Source organism: Pleurodeles waltl, chromosome 12 (assembly GCF_031143425.1).
Source record: "Pleurodeles waltl isolate 20211129_DDA chromosome 12, aPleWal1.hap1.20221129, whole genome shotgun sequence".
NCBI classification, from domain to species: Eukaryota; Metazoa; Chordata; class Amphibia; order Caudata; family Salamandridae; genus Pleurodeles; species Pleurodeles waltl.
In genome coordinates this window covers 87615624-87637037 of record NC_090451.1, presented here as the reverse complement: position 1 = coordinate 87637037, position 21414 = coordinate 87615624, and the positions used below count along the sequence as shown (strand labels likewise).

At 44.2% G+C, this 21414-nt stretch overlaps 1 long non-coding RNA gene across 1 annotated transcript; it reads left to right on the top strand.

Moving 5' to 3' along the window:
• The first annotated feature begins 6655 nt into the window (after positions 1–6655).
• On the top strand, positions 6656–15542 carry LOC138266955 (uncharacterized). The gene is made up of 3 exons (XR_011199757.1): positions 6656–6764; positions 11903–12018; positions 14968–15542. It is a non-coding gene; the product is annotated as an uncharacterized lncRNA (long non-coding RNA).
• The last annotated feature ends 5872 nt before the right edge of the window (positions 15543–21414 follow it).

The following is a 21414-nucleotide window of genomic DNA, read 5'->3' as shown; positions in this document are numbered from 1 at the left end:
TAAGAAAATGAAAAGCACAACTTTCACCCTTCTGAAGAAAATAAAGTCAGTAGCACTGAATTTGGTAAAGATAATACCAATTTAATCTGCAGGACAAATGCTTAAATCCTCAAATACCTAACTCAACAAGGGTCAGATGACTCCCAGACCTATGCAGCATGTGTTCAAGTTACTAAGGTACCTCACAATTATATTTTCAGGAAAATTTGGGGTTACATTTCCTGGAGAAGTTTGTGTTTGTGACCACTCCAATAAGTTATATTTGTCTTTTTTTAAGTCAGTAAATTTGGCAGATTGTTTCCTGGTGAGGTGGAAGGAAAATGAAAACATTAACTTTTTTTTATGCACTAGTTCCCTCATATCCCCACAACCCAGGATTGGGATAGTTAATAGGTTTCCAGGTCCCATCATAACACTCAAGACAGCCCTTTCATCATTGTACGCGTTTGTTGATCCCCTAAAAGCAACTGTGAATGTTTATAAAAGCTGCAGTTTGAGTCTCAGATCCCAGCGGCAGAGGAAGAAATACAACTACACATGGTGTCCAGAGCACAAGAATGTAGAAGTTGAGCTGAATTGCTTCCATCTATTTACAGTTGTCTTTACAGAAGCTCAAGGAGATAGTAATGTGACCACGACAACCAGGGGCAACCGCGGGTGCCAGCAGGACCTTGGAGTGAAAGTATAGCTTTTGAGGCTGCTCACATTTGGAGTTTACAGAAGCAAAACGGAATACAGGAATACACACCCAAGACCACATGGTGTCTGTAGCGCTTTCAAGGAACATATTGTAAGAGGCGGGGGAGCTGTAAGCAGCTAGTACGGGGCAGGAAACAGCATCATATACTCTTATGGAGTGCTGTAAAATGCAAGTATTAGAAAAGAACTACTGAAAGCTTCAAGCCAGTTACAGTTTGGGGAGCTGTGGGGGACATGACACATCAGGTGTCCTCCGGTGCCCAAGATCGGAGACTCAAACTGCTGGTTTTGTAAACATTCACAGTTGCTTTTACAGGAGTGCACTATTACTCATGGTGTAGGGGGCACATTAATGTAGGAGTCCAGCTGAATAGTTCTATCTATTTACAGTTGCCTTTACAGAAGCTGAAGGAGCGACACAAACATGCCCAAGACAACAAGGGGCGTCCATGGGTGCCAGCAGAACCTTGGAGTGAAAGTCAATTTTTTGAGGCTGCTAACATTATGATTATTGGAAGCACGAGGAAATATGGAAATGTGCACCCATGACCACACAGTGTCTGCAGTGCTTTTAAGCAACACAGCATGGGAAGCTAGGGATCGGAGAGATGGGGTGACAAGCAACTACAGGTTATACATCTTGATCTCGAAGGTAGCCTTACACTTAGGAAGCCTCAATGTTCACATAAACTTTGTCATACCTTTACATTCATATTTTTTCATTTCAAAAGTCGTCCTTTCGTCTGCAATGCTTCAAACGTCCCTTTATGTTGTAGCTGAAACCATCAACATAGTTGGGGCTCAGGACTAAATAACATGGCACTTCAGTCACCTCTGATGATGTTGTTCGGTCCCCACAAAACACGCATCAACATGGCGGCTCTCACAGTTCAGATGAGAGTCTCAGAGCCATTGACAAAGAGAGCAGACTGAGCGTGCAGAGTCTTCCATATGGGCTGGTGTAAAAGTGGCAGCCATATCAGCAGAGAAGACACAATGGCATAAACACAGTTAGATACTCACTTTGAGCTGGGCACAACATGGCACCTCTGTAGTTCTGAAACAGGAAGCCAGGAAACCAACGCTGCACACACAATGACGAGGGAATCCCCAGAAAAGCCAGCGAAGTCTGGGGCTAGATCCATCCAGCAGTGGTCTTGTCAAGAGACTCCACCATCCCCACTCCACACCGGAGCACACATGAAAACTGCAGACTGTAGCCCCAAGTGCTTTCAGATAACACATACAGACAACACGCACTCACTTTGCACAACATGCAACATGAGAAAAAGGATGTTTGTTTATGCGATAACAAAACAGTGATTTTGCTGAACCGATAAAAAAATAAAATAATTCACAAACGCACACATGCGCTACTTTGTTGAAAACGAACTTGGCACCGATGGAAAAAAGTTACAGTACTCTCGTGAACATTTATGGTTTGTTTGCTTTCAAGGGAAGAGGGAGGTCAATAGGGGCGGGCTTTAGAAAGATGGCCACTACCCTCATAAGTACACAATACTTACACCTCAGTGCATGGTTGCATTTTGTATGTGATGCAAATCGTGCTGTTTGTTTTACTGAGGACATTATTTACTTCCATTGGCTGAGCACGTTTGGAATGCCAATAAACACAAGGATCCTAAAACACAAGTTGAGGCAGAAGAAACAAGTAGTGCCTTGAAACTAACGAATACAGCTGATTGTGAAATGATCAATGTAACAGGGTCAGTCTCCAGGGTGTGACCAAAAGAGCAAAACGAGGGGCAAATGTTGACCTTTCACCAAAGAAAACAAACACATTTCAAAAGGCACATGAAGAAACCAATTAAAAGCAATGGCCGTTTTAAAAGCCCACAGAGTGAACACAGCATGTCTCAAAGACAGCACATGCGCGCTGCCTAGGCTCTTCTTAAAATGCCAAAAATGATATAAAGTAATTGCATTAATTGGAGATTTAACAGATGCTGGAGCTGTCAACGTTTTATGTAAAATTCTACTATTTGTAGCATTTGGGTTAAAACACGTGACATTTTGACACTTGTGGATTTGCTGTTAACGTTGCAAGTATTGTCTCAGAAATTGAAGCAAGTCTCCAACATGCTATTGGGCTAAAAAGTCATCAGTGTCAGAAAATGAAATATGTGTATATGTAATCCATCCATTGCTAACAAGTTGTCACTGCGCTTATGTGTGACTTTTCCATGTTTTCGGTTCTATCATGGCACGCTTTTTAACACTTTCTGTATGACACGTTATGGTTCCCACCTTTAAGCCATCCCTCCCAATTCAGGCAACAGACTACCGATTTCAAGGTGCATCTCCAGCCTCCTGATTCCTGCATGTAGAAACCTGATTTGGAGTTTTATAAAACTGCCTAAAATAAAATGCTGATGTCTGCCACCCACTCTCTTATCTCCACCCCCAAGAATTACCTCTGAAAACAGAGGTTAATGTTTTGTCCTTAATTCTTGGAAGGGAGATTAGAGCATGTGAAAGGCTTCAACATTTTATTTATGAGAGGTTTATATAGTGAAAATAAAAACAGAGTTTAAAACTCTGTTTTTGTTTGCACTGTGTTATTAAACTGACAATAATGAAATGCTGATTGTCTGTCATCATAAATACCAGTAGACCCAATTCACACAGATTGCCTCTGCTTCATTATAATTCAGCAGGGAAAATACATTCCACCAACTATGTTTTTTTAAATCTCCCACTTGCCTACTCTAAAATGTTGATATGTATGCCTTTATTTGCTGGCCTGCATTTAAAAAAACACTGTCCAGGCTAGTAAAAGGTGGACAAAGTGGCAACTCCAGTGAGAATTTGTGTAACACTTTACAGTGATTAGAACCCGAGTTAAAAGAAAGATCTTCCAGGAGTCATTCTGAAGTCATCCAATTACTTCAGCAGGGTTACTCCGGTACTCATCTAGTGAAGTCATACCAAACAATACTATATCTATAGTTTTACTCGCCTATATGCTATGCGTGACTCCAGTCCGTATTTTTCATTTGTAATCTGGGACTTATAGTCTTGTGTATTCAATTGTAAAAAAAAAAAAAACGACTGGAGCAGCTCCTCACACATGGAACCGGGAAACCTGCAAGCTAAATTTGTGTCAAAATATTTAAATGAGCGGACTTCAGAGTGATCCCAATATCAACTTCTACTTAACTAGTTGTGATTACTTATTTGAAAAATGTGTGATTAAATTTAACTACTACCGGATTACTTCATGACAACTAAGGGATGAGAGCAGATTACTTCACAATGACTCCATGATAACTAGAGCATGAGATCAGATTACTTCTCCATGACTTTACTACAACCGGATGTCAGCAAATTACTTTTTGTTGTCTTCAGGACTGGTTCAGGACGTGATTTTATTACTTCACAATGACTTCATGCCTACTTCAGGATGTGGTATATTACTTCTCAATGACTTTTTGACTACTTCCGGATGTAATTGTATTACATCACTATGACTGAATGCTTCTGGTTAGGTGTTTACTACTGCAGCATAATTCCACGATGACTGCTTCTACCAATGCCATTTTCTGTGACTAATAGCTCTCCCAGTCGTTCCAGTAGACTTCAACAGCACTGAAGTGTACTGTGTACTGTTAAGCAAAAACAGAGTCCCTCAATAAGTGAATGTCAGAACCTGCCTCACATAAAGTTGTGTTAATGCTATAATTTCAGCAATTATCACAGCAACTGCTAAGTCTGAATAATGTATATTTAAAATTACATGGGGAATAACATATGAAATAACATTTGTATACATCATTCTCAATTTAAAGGGGTTCACAGTAGCTTTAAGTGATGCATAGTAGCACCCTTTTCTCTGAATGGAAACTATCTTGTTAAGTGCACATAAATTCACTTACCACATATGATTTTGTGCACCTAGAAGAATGTATAAATGATTGCCAGAGAGAAATTGTGCTGTGAATTTAGTCCACAAATCTCACTCTTGTTGACAAAACATTCTTTTAGTTATCGATGGCAGTGTCTGAGTAATCATAGGTAAATGCAACATTTGAGATACAGAAGCACTGCGGGAAGCTATGGGTTAGAGGTTGTTGATAAATATGCAGAGCGGACTTCATATGCGTTCTGAGAATTCATGCCAACAGACCCAATTCAGTCAGGAGACTCCCAATTTATAAGTTAAAAAATGGCTTGATTTTAATCAATGCATAAAAATAAATTCCCCCAATTTATTCACTGTTTCCTTCTTCCCTGCTTTGAAATGTTGGCAGCTATATCTGAGTGGTGCGAGTGAGTGGTTTACTCAATGTGAGAGGAATACAGATTTGAGTTCTATTGTGAATCATTTTGCTTGGTGAATTGTAAGTATATGTTGTTGCATATGATGTGTGGAGAATGATATAGTGAGGTATGTGAGAATGAGTCGGTGGTGATATGAGGGACAAGTGTGAGAGGGATAAAGAGAATGGTGGCAGGTTTGAGGGATTTGAGTGACTTTGGGTGAGCAGTTGGATTAGAACGGTGTGAATAGCTGAGTTGGTATCAGTGGGTTGCCGTGTCAGCGGATGGCAGAGGCCGGAATTAGTAGGTGCTGTTGAGTGGCTATAGTTTGTGTTCAAAGTAACTGTGTGATGTAGTGAGTGAGTGATAATACCTGGTTGATGGTATGGAGTGCCAGCAACCAAAGAAAATGGTGGTGTTGCAGGAGGCTGTTTGGAGTGACTGCTGTTGTGTGGTTATGGTGAATAAAAGATGTGAAGTAAGTACCATCAGTGGTTGTCAGTCAGTAGGGTGTGTGCCAAGTATCCCTTGGCAGGTGTTTTAAGAGTGGTGTAATAAGTCACGCTGTGACTGGTGCTGTATTGAGAACGAAAGTGTGGCAGGCACGTGGATTAAATGGTTCTAGGGGAATGGGTATTTTTGGGTGTGGTCCAGAGAAGTGGGTAATAGGCTGTGAGACTGTGAGGAGTGACAGTGCTAGATGAGTGGCTATTTGTGAGGCATGCAATGAATAGTATTCTAACACATAGCTGGTAAATGGCATAGTTCTTGATGGTATTTTTGAGTAAGAATGTTTATAAGTGCAAGTGGATGTTGAACTGGTCAGCTATATTGCAAGGCAATATTCATGTGGAAAATGTATGAGGACAACAGATGCTGAGTGTGGAGACCAGATATGAACAAGTGTTACATTGCATAGAATGAAAAATCATAGAACAGAACAGTGTGTACATGGCATTTTAAGACTGAATATACAGAGAGTTGAGCATTGGTTATGGATTTTGAGAGGGTACAGCATGACTTGAGGTCTAAGGATATGGCATCTGAAATATGTTGTGCGAAGCAAATTCATAAAGGAGAAATGGAGAATCCTTGTAGAGAGCACAAGCCTACTGAATGTTGAGAATGGGTATGGAGAGCTTAAGTGAAGAGTAGATCTAAAGATCAGATCTCGGCTAGCAGCTGGAAAGCAGTTCCAAGGAAAGACATAGGGGCACTTTTGCAAGCTATAGATGAGCAGAGGTAGAGTGTTAGTAGCTATTTAGTGGAAATGGAAAGCTCATATCAAGGTAGAAGAGTGGATGTAAAGGCAGAGAAGTTTTAAAGCATGGAAAAAGTGGTCTGTGGCCCAGGGCCCCATGCCTTTCATGGGACCCTCTGACAGAGCCAGCTCTGTTCTGCGGAGAGGCTTGCGTTGATGAACTTGAATAATTCTTAAACAGCTCTGCTAAACATATAGTTTTCCTTGTGTAATGGGTTCTTTATCCCGAAACAAAGAAAAAGGATATTGGAATAATGTGACAGGTGCAGAAGGTGAGGGTTTAGCTAATTTATTTGTGCTCTGTTTTTAAGGATGGAGCTTTTTATCCCATGTTTCTTGTTCACATGGGTAGCTCTGTTTTAGTCCCAAAAATATATCACCAAAGTTCCCTTTCTCTTCTCTTTCAGGGTTCTGGTGATAGTCCATATGTGGCCGGGTCCAGCTTTGGGAAGGGGTCCGATCTTCCTCTACGTCAGTGGCCCAGACTCTCCAAAGGACATAGAAAGAAGGACAACAAAAACAGGTAAGTGGGATATATATAATGTAGGTATAGCGGGTTAGTAGGGTGGTGGGGTGGAATAGGTATAAGTGAAGGGAGGTGAGGGTATAACTGTCCTTTAGTTTGTGGTTAACCCTGTGGGTGTTCTCAGGAATTCCCTTCTTTAGAGAAATCCTCTGGCCCTCGGTTTCTTTGTGAGGTTAGGTTTTATTTTAGGGCTCTCCGTCATATGGTCTCCCCTTCCCTGCAGGACCTCCCTCTCTTTCCCTTATCCCCCCCTATTCCTAATAGCCACCCTGACCCAAGCCCCCAGCTGCGGTACGAACGTACCTGAGGTGGCCACGCCCCTCCGGGGACGCGGCTGGCTCTTTGGCAGTCTCCCGGCTTCTCTCTGACGGGGGCGGGAGAGCCCCTGTACTTTTCCCTCTTCTCTGGATCCTCCGCTCGTTCAACGGGTTCCTTTCTGTCGGTCCTCGACGTCCGGGTTTCCTTCGCTTCGGGTTGCGTTCGCCGAGCGTCTTCCTCCGTCTCTCTCTCTCTCTTTCACGTTCGGGTCCGTCTTTTCTTTCGTTCTTCGTCCAGACGCCGAAGGCGTCTGACGTCATAAGCCTGCGTCCCTCTCGAGTGTCTCGGGGCCCGGTAATTGTGGCCGTCACAATATCTTGAGAACCGGCGTCCGGAGACGTCCGGTTACACATCCCCTCCCTTGAATGGGGCTGTTCGAGACCCAAAGGTCCCGGGAACCGGGATAAATAGTCAGCCTGTCCCATAAGATCACCAGGGAGATGGCAAACCTGGAAGGAGAAAGGTCGAAGCTCCATAAACCATCTCAATATGCGACTGTTAGTATCCTTATATCTCGAGAGCCAGGTGAGGGGAGCGTGATCCGTATATAATAGAAAGGATCTTCCTAGGAGGTAATATTGGAGGCTTTCAATCGCCCACTTGATGGCGAGACATTCACGTTCTATAATGGGATATTTCTGCTCCCTGGGAAAAAGTTTACGACTAATAAAGACCACGGGGTGACTGATATCATTCTCATCTTTCTGAAAAATCACGGCCCCCAGACCCACGTCTGAGGCATCCGTTTGGAGGTGAAAGGGGATAGTGAAGTCAGGACATTTTAAAATTGGTTGGGTAGTGAGATATCTTTGTAGGGTCTGGTAGCTATGGGATTGGACGGAGTTTAACTTCGTGATATTTTTGGGCTGACCTTTCCTCAGGAGGTCAGTTAGGGGAGCGGCCACGGTGGAATAATGGGGTATAAATCTTCGATAGTACCCTACCAAGCCTAAGAATGAACGGACCTCCTTTTTCGTTGTGGGTGTATCTATCCGTAGGATGGCTTCAACTTTATTCATTTGTGGTCTAAGTATTCCTTTCCCTATATGATATCCTAGATAAGAGATATCATGGAAGGCCAATCGACTTTTGGAGGCGTTGGCTGTTAATCCAGCCCCTCGTAATGCTGTAAAGATTTTGTTTAAATGTGCCAAGTGGTCCTCCCAGGTCTCGCTGTGGATAACGATATCATCCAGATATGCGGCAGCGTATCTGGTATGAGGTCGTAGAATGGTGTCGATGAGACGCTGGAAGGTGGCGGGGGCCCCATGTAACCCGAAAGGGAGAACATTAAAATGATATAGTCCTGAGGGAGTAGAGAAGGCCGTTTTCTCTTTATCTTTTGGAGCCAAAGGAATCTGCCAGTAGCCTTTGGTCAAATCGAGTGTAGACATGTACTTAGCTTTTCCCAACTTCTCTAAGAGTTCGTCTACCCTTGGAAGGGGATATGTGTCGAACTGTGATATAGAATTGACTCGTCTAAAGTCAATACAGAAACGTATAGACCCATCTGGCTTTGGCACTAATACGACCGGTGAACACCAGGGACTCTGGGAAGGCTCTATAATGCCTAGGTCTAACATCTTTTCTATTTCGTGTTCTACCAGAATCTTTCTAGCTTCCGGGATACGATATGGCCGTAACCGTACGACCTTGCCAGGTGGTGTTATGATTTGATGATGTACCAACTTGGTTCTGCCTGGTATCGAGGAGAACACATGGGTATGATCATGGAGGAGCTGGGTTAATTGCTCACTCTGTTGAATCGAGATTTCGCTATTTATGGGAGGCACCTCGTTTCCGCTAGGATGATCAGTGGGACACCACCCTATCTCCAATTCCCTAACCGTGTTAACTAGGCACCCCCTGGTCGGTTCTCCCTGTGGCTCTTCCCACTTTTTTAATAGATTGACATGAAAGATCTGTGACCGGTTGGAACTATCTGTGAGCTGAACCTTATAGGTCACGGGTGTTACTACCCCAATCACTTTATAGGGTCCCTGCCACTTTGCTAGCAACTTGTTGTCTGAACTGGGGAGAAGCACTAATACCTTATCTCCTAGGGTAAAGGTCCTTAATTGAGTATTCCTGTCGTAATATCTTTTCTGCTTTTCTTGAGCCTTCTCCATATGTTCCCTTACGTTTTCCCACACGGTTTGGAGGTTGGTTTTTAACTCCTGGGTATATTCCAAGAGGGATTTTTCTCCATCCTCCTCCTCCCATAACTCTGCAGCCATATCTAACAAGGTCCTGGGCTGTCGTCCGAACAATAATTCAAATGGACTATGGCCCGTGGATGCTTGCTCATGGGTCCTGATGGCGTATAACACTAATGGGAGCTTTCTATCCCAGTCCTTACCTGTCTCTGAAATAGATTTCTTTAGTAGAGTTTTCAGAGTGCGGTTATACCTTTCCACCAAACCATCCGTTTGAGGATGATAAACCGCCGTCCGCAACTGTTTGATCCCCAGAAGTTGACATATTTGTGACATCAAGTTGGACATGAACTGGGTAGCTTGGTCTGTTAATATTTCTCGGGGAAAACCTATTCGGGAGAAGAACCCTATCATTGCATGGGCTACGCTCTTGGAGTTAATACTGCTGAGTGGAATGGCTTCTGGGTATCTGGTGGCATAATCTACCAGTACTAGTATATAGCGGTAGCCCCTGGAAGAAGGTAGGAGAGGGCCTACGATGTCCATTCCTATTCTTGAAAAAGGGATGTCTATAATGGGAAGCGGTTGCAAGGGAGCTCTTCTTTTGGGACCAGGATCAATCATTTGGCATTTAGGACATTGCTGACAGAACCTCCTAATCTGTGAAAAGACCCCCGGCCAGTAGAACTTCCTCAACAGATATTCTTCCGTTTTCTCTCTTCCATAGTGACCACCCCCCCGGCTGGCTATGGGCTAGGTGTAGGACTTGTGGCCTATAAGGTTCGGGGACTAATAGCTGCTTCCTTTCTTCTCGGTTATTACCAGTGACACGGTATAACAGATTTTTGATTATGGTAAAAGAAGGGCTCTTGTCTTGGGGGCCCCGGGGTCGTGCACTTTTCCAGGCATGGATCAAACTCGGATCTTCTCTTTGACAACTACGGAATGGGGGAAGATCAGAAAGGGTAAGGACCTTTGTAATTACCCTGTTTGGACTCATATTTCCTTGCGCGTAGACTTTTCTGGTTTCTCTTTTTTCTTTTCGGGAGGGTCTGTATCAAACCACCGGCGGTGGTATAGGCATACTAGAAAAAGGAGCTCTTTTCCACCATGTACTCATGTCCTCAGAGTCTTTTGTACTATCAAGAAGTTCAGAAAAGTCAGGGAAGTCGGTTCCTATGATAGCCTCTTCGACTAGTCGTTCCACCACCCCCATCCTTATGGGGACTTCTTTTCCCTCCCTTGACAGGGTTGTCCAGATTAGGGGGTATTCTCTCGTATCTCCATGAATACAACATATGGATACCGTAAGTCCTGAAGTAAAAGGGGGGCTTTCCAGTAAATCAGTACGAATTACGGACTGACTGCAACCTGAGTCGATGAGTGCCACTGTGGTTCTTCCATTGATAACAAGTCTCTTCTTGTATCGGGTTTCCTTTCCCCCTGTATAGAAGACTCTCCCCCTAGTAACTCCTATTTCCATCGGTTCTGGTTTTTCCATTTTCAGCGGGCAAACCCGGGCGATATGCCCCCACTCTCCGCAGCTAAAACACTGTGGTTGTTGCATATAGGGTCTTTCTAGTCCTCGCAATTTTCCCGGGTCCTCAGTGGTTTTTCGTCCTAGGGATGAGGAGGGTCCGAGATTCTGCCGGATGGGGTTAAGTGTTGGCCGTACGGGAGGGATTTTGAACTCGAGGGAGCGGTGAAAGGCACAGGCTAATTCAATAGTGATGTTAGTATCTGGACTTGGGTGTTGCTTGATCCAATTACGGGTGTTGGTGGGTAGGGCGTCTAGATATTGTTCTAAGAGAACAACCTCAATGATATCCTCCCTATTGGTCCCAATGGGACCTAGCCATTTGAGACCCAAGTCCTTAATCCGGAAATACAGGGCCCGGGGATTCTCGGAGGGTCCCCACTTGGCTTTCCTAAACCGGACCCGGTAGTGTTCTGTGTCAAATCCCACTCGCTCCAGGATACTCTTTTTAATATCCTGATAGGGTGTCATTCCGCCTGGGTTTACCGCTTGATAAGCCGCTTGGAGAGTTCCTGTTAATAAGGGAGCAATATATTGGCCCCACCTATCCTGGGGCCAGGTGGCGGAAGTGGCAACCCGCTCAAAATTGGTGAAAAAGGCGTCCGGGTCTTCGCCTTCCTGATATCGCTGCAGGACCGAACTGGGTACGTTTGGATGCACCCGGGTGGCGGCAATAGTATCCGTGAGGTTTTTGATGGCAGTCTCATGAACCAACTGATTGTTGGCCATGATAGTTGCCTGACTTTTAAGAGTGCTTTGTAGGGCCTCCCTTTCCACTTTAGCCTCCTTCTGTTGCTCTTCCCATACAACTTGCATATGTCTCTGCCCTGCGGCTAGCTGCTGCATCACATCCGATAGGGTGGGTGTACCCTCCATTGTCTTAGATTACCTGTCGTTGTTCCAATATCCCACTTCTGACACCACTGTAATGGGTTCTTTATCCCGAAACAAAGAAAAAGGATATTGGAATAATGTGACAGGTGCAGAAGGTGAGGGTTTAGCTAATTTATTTGTGCTCTGTTTTTAAGGATGGAGCTTTTTATCCCATGTTTCTTGTTCACATGGGTAGCCCTGTTTTAGTCCCAAAAATATATCACCAAAGTTCCCTTTCTCTTCTCTTTCAGGGTTCTGGTGATAGTCCATATGTGGCCGGGTCCAGCTTTGGGAAGGGGTCCGATCTTCCTCTACGTCAGTGGCCCAGACTCTCCAAAGGACATAGAAAGAAGGACAACAAAAACAGGTAAGTGGGATATATATAATGTAGGTATAGCGGTTTAGTAGGGTGGTGGGGTGGAATAGGTATAAGTGAAGGGAGGTGAGGGTATAACTGTCCTTTAGTTTGTGGTTAACCCTGTGGGTGTTCTCAGGAATTCCCTTCTTTAGAGAAATCCTCTGGCCCTCGGTTTCTTTGTGAGGTTAGGTTTTATTTTAGGGCTCTCCGTCATATGGTCTCCCCTTCCCTGCAGGACCTCCCTCTCTTTCCCTTATCCCCCCCTATTCCTAATAGCCACCCTGACCCAAGCCCCCAGCTGCGGTACGAACGTACCTGAGGTGGCCACGCCCCTCCGGGGACGCGGCCGGCTCTTTGGCAGTCTCCCGGCTTCTCTCTGACGGGGGCGGGAGAGCCCCTGTACTTTTCCCTCTTCTCTGGATCCTCCGCTCCTTCAACGGGTTCCTTTCTGTCGGTCCTCGACGTCCGGGTTTCCTTCGCTTCGGGTTGCGTTCGCCGAGCGTCTTCCTCCGTCTCTCTCTCTCTTTCACGTTCGGGTCCGTCTTTTCTTTTGTTCTTCGTCCAGACGCCGGGGGCGTCTGACGTCATAAGCCTGCGTCCCTCTCGAGTGTCTCGGGGCCCGGTAATTGTGGCCGTCACAATATCTTGAGAACCGGCGTCCGGAGACGTCCGGTTACACCTTGAATTTATTTTTAATGTAGGTGATGTGTGAGAGTTTATTACAGACATTTTGGAGAGAAATGTTGTGTTTGTTTTTTGCAACATCCATTAAAACGTTTCTTTTAATTGAGAACAAGAGACCTCACATATGAGAAATTGGAGGTTGTCACAAATATTATTTTCAGTAATATTTACAATATTAAAAGACCACATCACTATCCCTTAATATGTAAACACAGTTAGAATTTGGATGTGCCTGTGTGCTGTTAGTGACCTGGCCAAAGAGAGCGCGAAAGAGCTGAAACCTGGTCATATATTCAAAGCTGGTCTGAACAGGGGCCCCTAAAATACATTTGGCCCAGGGTCCCCCAAATCTTTAAGATGTCCGAGTGTAAAGGATGTATTTAAAGGGTAGTAAGTGCATACAGAGAGGAAGTAGAATAAAAGGATACCTTTCCTCATCAAACTGGAAAGTGACAGTTGTCCTGTTCCCCGTAAATGACGTCACTTCCGTTACTGGGATTTCTGGTGCCCATGACAGCCCGACCCAGAACTGACATAGGTGGGTCACGTGGATTGTGACATCATGTGATCATGTGTTAGTCACGTGCCAGGGTCCTAGCCACAGTGTCTAGGGGTAAGGGTTGTGTAAAAAGGGTCCCTGTTGGTGTGCGCCATGTTTCTGTGCCTAAGGGGACAAGTCTGGACATGTCAGACAGTCAGGACCTTGTGGCTGCTGGGTGTTTCCTTTCGAGGGGAGGAGCAGTGGAAATGTAAGGCCAAACCTCCACACTGCTGGCTAATCCAAAAAGGGGGCTGGTCAAATGGTGCTATGGTCATGCCACGTGGTTAGGGTTATGCATAACCCCTCAACGTATGAGAGCCACCAAGGAGAACAGGTGACAGTGATGTGTTGTAGATGAGTACGCCCTTTTGAACCATAGAATACATATAAGGAGCCTGCTACAGCCATATGCCAAACCACGAGCCACAGATGAAATAAATAGATTGGCAGGTCATTATAAAGAGATACAATCCTCTCAACAAAAAGGCAGCCTCCTCATGTGCCCTGAACACTATCAATCGATATTATCGTACCCTAACACCTTCTGTGATGGATTAGAATGCACAGCCATCTGCCCCTAAAGATGGGTGTTCTGATGTTACAGGATTTCAAGAGGACCTCTACCACTGGCTTGAAAAGCTCAGCCTCAAGGACTTGCCGCAACTGATATCCCCTATTAAGGCTTACAGCAGCGGTAGCGAAGCCTCGAAAGGCGAATAAAATGTTGCAATCAACTTCATCGACACTGAAGATGAGGAAGAAGCTATAGCACACACAAATTCGTCGGTCTATGAAGATATGGGCTTTCAGGAAGACCCTGCTCCTGAGGCTGTCGTCGTTCAGCCGTCAAGTGTAAACTCTGGCGCTGATTATGCACCAATGGACCTATGCGACTCCCAAGTTTTCAGAGCAGCCGCTGAGTGTAGTGAAAATGACAAGGTTAGTAAAAAAAAGAGAAAAAAAAACTCTATAGACCCTAAACGTGTACACAATGATAGTTTACTTTTAACTAATAGTTTGTCTTTCTTTTTGTTTGACCCGAAGAAAGCATCCGCAAAAAGAGATGTGATAGAGAGGTCGGTGCCAAAGGTTAACATAGTACATTTTTTACTGCTTATGCTGTTCCAAACAGTCTGAAGCTATTACAAGCCAGAAAAAAGAGCTGTGTAAGAAATGTGTTTGTACCTATAATAGCACAGATTTTGAAAAGGAAACTCCGGGGCATCCCCTATGATGCCATATGTCCTGTTACGGTTTTGCGGCGACTGTTCTGAACACCTGACTATTATAACTTTTGTTACTGGCATAAAATTAACAATCCACTACAGGAGGCTCACAAGTGTCTATACGAGTTGTACACAGCAAGAACAATTCGCCACATATGTAGCAAGTTAGACCCGCACAAGGTCTATAAGTTGTTGAGGGTGGTGTACGGGTTGTCTGAGGAAAATAAATATGTCCACGCTGATATGATTAAGTTCTTGGCAGCAGCGTTCAATGAGATCCGATACGCGAGCGAGCCATGCTCAAAACTCGAACGTACATGCAAGGGATGTGTACCTATTTTGACTGAAGATTTATAGAAATGGTCATAGAAAGACGAATGTTTAATATTTATTATAAAAATAGAAAAATCGTGCCATTAGTCCCACAAAGGCTTTTTTTTAAAATACAGAGTCCTAGGGTAGTGCGTCATAACTGTTATTTAACGTTACATACTTACTCACTTTTAGGACGAGAATCAGAATGTCGCTGTGCAAGCTGTCTATGAGTTACACCCTGGATACATATGCATTGCCAGAATGGTATATGTGCTGATTAAAGAAAGAATAGCTGAAATACACCCTGTAACTCTGCACCATCTGAACATTTCTGAGCCGTCCGCGACGATGCTGTGTGACATTCCTGCATGTATAACCAGATGGTGTATCAAAGCATGGAAGCCTACAATGGATAAATACTGGAGCGTGTACAAAGGCCATATGCAGGAGTAAAGATATTTGCCGATGACAGTGTTACACACAGCTTTGGAGCTTCTGACCACTAATTATTTCACAAATAGGGGTTTTGTATTGTCAGGCCTAGAACTGTACGAACTTATGAATGCTGTCAGTATCCTAAGTGTACAATATTATAGAAGGGGTGAGAGGGAAGTTGTGTCTAGAGCTATCAAGTGTTTATCTATAAAAATAGCAAAACTTGTGACGCTGAGACCGAGTAGTGGCATGGCCCCTAGTAGTGTATGTAACATGTGTCATACTATGTACGCATAGTGAAAAGTCAACATACTGTCCAACAATACTGCCCGTTAGACCAGTAGCTAGAAACTGTAAAATATGTCATGTTTATGCTGTGCTAATATTCTTTATTTTTAATAAAATGGGCTCACAAAAACATTGTCTTTCATTTCATGGTTTCATGGTAACAGCTGATAACATGTCTTGTGGTGGCGGTTTAAGGAAGCTTTATTATGATACAAGTGGTGTTGGTAGCTTTGGGGGTGGCGAAGCATTGTTTAGAAGGGCTCTAGTTGAAAATTAGCCAGTAAACAGAGCATAGGTGAAGATGTGGTTATCTGGGGAAGAGGCGTATTCACTCCATAAGCCCACCCGGAAGCGTTTTAAGAGACGACCTACAATCCTTAACACTAAAGTAGATTATCAATGGCAGGCGGACATAATCAGTCTTCAAGATTTAGCAAAGCATAATAACGGTGCTCAATACATATTAGCAGTCATAGATGTATTGTCCAAGTACACTTACTCAGAAGCCTTAATTGATAAAAGTGGGAACAGTGTGACAGCCTCCTTTAAAGCCATCTTCAGGAAAGGACTAACCCCTCAAAAACTGCAAACAGACACTGGAAAACAGTTTTTAAAAGGAATGTTTCAGAAATTACTAAAACAGCACAATGTTAAATATTTTGTAACGCACACTGAGGTAAAAGCAGCCGTTATAGAGGTTTTTAACAGAACCTTAAAGTCTAAGGTGTGGAGATATTTCACGGCCTATAACAGTTACCGATACGTGGACGTACTACAGGCTACAGATTTATACTACAGGCTTTTATAGACTTTTATAAAGCCACTTACCACAGAACCATCAAAACGTCACCCTTAAATGTAATGACAGATAATTAGTTAAAGGTGTGGAGAACTGTGTATGGTAACCGGATCGCCAGAGGTGTAAAGAAACCTCTTTTAAAAGAAGGCGTCCATGTTAGGGTTTCAAAATTTAAAGTGGTCTTTACGAAGGGTTACCAACAGACTTTTAGTGACAAGATATTTATAGTGGAAAGTCTGGAGCTTAATGTCGCGCCGCACCGCGTGGCGCGAGCCGAGCGTTCGGCACAAGCCGGGCGTTCGGCTCGGGCCGCGCATCGCGTTCCTAAGACGCGGCGCGCCCCGAGCCTTTGCTGCACCCTGCGAGGCCCCAGAACTTACATGGGGCCTCGCTCTGCTCTCTCTCTCCGTTTTGTTGGGGTCTCCTGACCCCTCTTACCTGTTTTTGCTCCTTCTTCTTTCTTCTTTTTTCTTTCTTATTCTTGGGTCTGTTTATTGCACTTTCCTCTATGTCTTTTCCCCCTTCCCAGGTTACCTTTTTCTTCCCAGCATTCCTCCTTCCCTATTCTCTATGGTTTCTACTCCATTCTGTTCTATCTACTTTTCCCTATCTAAGATGGTGTCCTTTTTCTTCCTGTGGGTCACTTCCTGTTCTTTGGTATTTAAGGGAGGTGTTTTCTTCTTTTCTTTGCGCTGCAACACTCTCTGTTCAAATGGTGTCTTCGCTCCTGATTTCCTAGCCTTTTGGTTCTGGAATTCGCCAATTCTGTGTTATTTGCCTTCAGTTCTTTTTGATTCCTGTTCTTCTGTTCTTGTTTTCAGGAATCTTTCTGTTGGAGGTTTTTTCCCCTTTTTTGGAAGTTTTTTTTTCCCTCTGGCGCTATTTTCTGAAGGTCACGGTCTGTTCTTGGTGTTTCCATTGCCTACAGCACTGTGGCTACCAGAAAGAGTCGCCCCTTTTTGGGCCAAAGCCGAACACTCAAGATCCACGCCACTAGATCTGCAGATTCCAGGCGCAAGCAGCACGTGAGTCGTGACAGATTGCAGCGCCAAACCATCCCGACGTCTTCAAACACCATGGATGACACAGTGGTGGCTGCTGCAGATCTGGATCAATCTCTCCTGACGACGATTCAGCAACAAGCTCAAGAATTACAACAACTACGCAGTGAGAATGCTGCGTTACGACAGGCTTTGGCTTTCCGTAGTGGTGATGTTCCGACGCTCTCCGCCTCTACCCATCGTTTTTCTGGTGAACCAACCAAACTGCGTGAGTTCCTTGATTCATTAACAGTGTACTTCACCTTCCGACCCACCCAATTCTCCCATGACAGAACAAAAGTGGGTTATCTCATCAGTGCCTTATCCGGTCCTGCCTTGGCCTGGGCAACCCCGATGGTATCATCCAACGATCCGGTATTGTCGGACTATCCCGCCTTCGTGAATCGCTTCAAGCAAATGTTTAGTCGTCCGGGATTGGAGGCCTCAGCGGAAGAAGCCTTATGCGACATTCATCAAGGCTCACAAGATGTCCTTCAATACATAACACGCTTTCGTCAGCTAGCGGCAGAGACCACCTGGGTAGAACGTACTTTGGTGACTTTGTTTCGTAGAGGACTCAAAGAAGAAATAAAAGATGAACTAGTACATTCCACCAGAGTGGAAGATCTTCATGGTCTGATGGATCAAGCCCTTTCCATCGAGTATCGCCTTCAGGAACGGAGATCGGAGAAGAGAAGGAGTAGAGGGTCTTTCCAACCAAGCACTTCACAAGTTTATCCACATCGTTCTGAGGAACCTCGCCCCCCTGCTAGAGACATCGAAGGAGAACCCATGCAGGTGGATACTACTCGAGGCCCTCTCTCCGCTAGCGAGCGGGAAGACAGACGAAAGAAAGGGTTGTGTCTGTACTGCGGTTCTGCCGGCCACATGCTTCGTACCTGTCCAGTACGTCCATCAAGGCCATCGGGAAACGCCACTTCCCGTCCTCTGTAAGAAGGGAGGGGACGGGATTATCAGCTATACCTTCCATCAGTTCCTTTAATGACAATACCACATCCTTGTTTATAGTACCAGTCATGTTACAATTTCCTGACGGCCGTCAAGAAAAGACTATGGCACTACTAGATTGTGGAGCTAGTGGTATTTATATGGATAAGAAGTGGGCCACTACTCAACAAGTTCCTACACAACCTAAGGAAATTCCCGAACAAGTACACACAGTGGACGGATCCTTGATATCCTCGGGTCCAGTTGATACAACTACCCTGATGCTGAGTTTACAGATCGGTAACCATCAAGAACACATCTCCTTTGATCTCATAACATCCCCCAACCATACCATCATTATTGGAATTCCGTGGTTCATCAGACATAATCCATATGTGAACTGGGCAACCCGGACGGTCTCCTTGTCTTCACAGTTTTGTCACGAGCACTGTTTTGCTTCTGACAAGTATTGGTCACCTAAGAGATCAATAATCACGGAAGGTACTACCGGTTCGACCATTAATACAGTCCAAGGAGTCCCTGAACACTATTTGGAGTTTCAAGATGTATTCCAAAAACCCTCCAGACCTGTGTTACCTCCACATCGAGATTACGATTGTGCTATTCCCTTGGAACCTGGCACTATCGTTCCTTTTGGAAGGATGTATTTCCTCACGGAACCTGAAAAGGAAGTACTAAAGGAGTATTTGGAAGAAAATATACAAAGTGGTCTTATTGTTCCATCGTCTTCCCCGGCCGGGGCTCCTCTCTTTTTCGTACCCAAGAAGACAAAGGATCTTCGTCCTTGCCTGGATTTTCGAGGCCTGAATAAGATAACTATTAAAGATCGTTATCCTTTGCCTCTCATCAGGGATATTCTAGAGGCAGTCAGAGGAGCTCAACGGTTTACCAAACTAGATCTACGGGGAGCCTACCACCTTTTACGCATTAAAGAAGGAGACGAGTGGAAAACAGCCTTTAGGACTCCATTTGGTCACTTTGAATATAAGGTAATGCCTTTTGGTCTCACTAATGCCCCCGCAATCTTCCAGAGGTTTATGGACTCAGTGTTTTCTGATCTTCTGAACCAGACAGTTGTAATCTACCTAGATGATATTCTTATTTATTCTAGAAATCCCGAACTCCATTCTTCCCATGTGAAACAAGTCCTTCAAAGACTCCGGGCACATCAACTATTTTGCAAACCAGAAAAGTGTGAGTTTGACAAGACGGAAGTCAAATATCTGGGTTATCATTTAAGTCCCACCGGCGTAGCTATGGATCAAGAAAAGGTACAAGCTATTCTAGATTGGCCTTCTCCATCTTCTATTAAAGAAACACAATCTTTTCTATGATTAGCGAACTTCTATCGGCAATTCATCTTAGACTTTGCAAAACAAACTAGCCATATAACTCACACTTTAAAGAAGGAAAATTTAACTAAAGGGTTTGTCTGGACTAAAGCGGCCGAAACAGCCTTTCAAGATTTAAAGAAGGCATTCACGCAAGCTCCCATCTTAAGACATCCAGATACCAACAAACAATTTATTGTCGTTACCGATGCTTCTGAAAAAGCCATTGGAGCCGTCCTACTTCAACAACAAGAGGACGATGGTCTTGAACATCCTGTTTTCTATTTGTCTCATATACTCTCTATTGCAGAACAACATTACTCAGTACTGGAAAGAGAATTATTGGCTCTGAAAACAGCGTGCATAGAATGGAGACAGTTTCTGATGGGTTCCAAGGAGCCTTTTGAAGTGAGAATAGACCACCGTAACTTACAATGTTTACGAAATTTCGTATGCCAGAATAGTCGTCAAGCTCGTTGGGCCTTCTTCTTCAGCCAGTATGATTTCTACATTACTTATATTCCTGGCTCCCAAAACATTCTGGCTGATGCTCTGTCTCGTCGTTATCCAGATTGTACTCCTGCCCCATCTCAACATCTACTGGAACCTAATAAGATCATTGGGGTAGCTCAGTCTTTTCTGGAAGAGGTACAACTGGAATACTCCAATCTATCTGATCACGAAGTAGAGAAATTAAGGCCTCTATTACATAAGAGACAAGGATACTATTATTATCAAGACCTGTTATTCCTCCCTACTAACAGAGTTAGAGAAAAAGCATTACAAATGTGTCATGATTCACCAGTTGCTGGTCATAGAGGCATCAAGGCCACACAAGAACTTCTTTCACAATTTTTCTGGTGGCCTACCTGGAAACTGGATATTGAAACATACGTTCAGGCTTGTCCCACATGCGCTCAAGTCAAGATTCCCCGAACCAGACCTGCAGGATTACTCCAGCCTTTGCCTGTTCCGCCAACTCCATGGCACACCATCTCTACTGATTTTATGTGTTCGCTACCACCTTCAGCAGGAAACCGGGTAATCATGGTCACTGTGGATTCCTTTACTAAAATGGCTCACTTCACTGCCCTGAAAAAGCTACCTACATCCCAAGAACTAAGCCAGATATTCATCGACCATATCTTCCGTCTTCATGGACTTCCACATACCATTGTATCTGATAGAGGACCTCAGTACATTTCCCGGTTTTGGAGATATTTTTGAAAAAACACTTAATATCAATAGAGCCCTGTCATCGGGCTTCCATCCTCAGACCAATGGACAGACCGAGCGCCTGAATCAAGGATTAGAGCAATACCTTCGTTGTTTTTGCAATTCTACCCAAAGCAACTGGAATACTTATCTCCCTATTGCTGAATTCTCCTACAATAATTCTGTCCATAGTGCCTCCAAGACCACTCCTTTTTTCTGTTCTTATGGCTTTCATCCTACCTCTTTCCCTACTTCTTCTCGGTCTCCCTCTCCCCTGCCCGCTATCACTTACTTTTCCAAACGCCTTCTACAAATCCATAGACTAATTCGATCCAATCTATTACACACCAAAAGATATATGAAGAAAGTAGCAGACAAGAAACGTAGGACCACTCCGGACTACCATCCACAAGATAAAGTTTGGCTTTCTTCTAAATTCTTACCCTCACGTCTTTCTCAGAACAAGTTCACACCTCGCTACTACGGGCCTTTCCGTATTCTCCAGTTGATTAATCCTGTCACTGTCCGTCTTCACTTGCCTCACACGTGGAAAATTCATCCA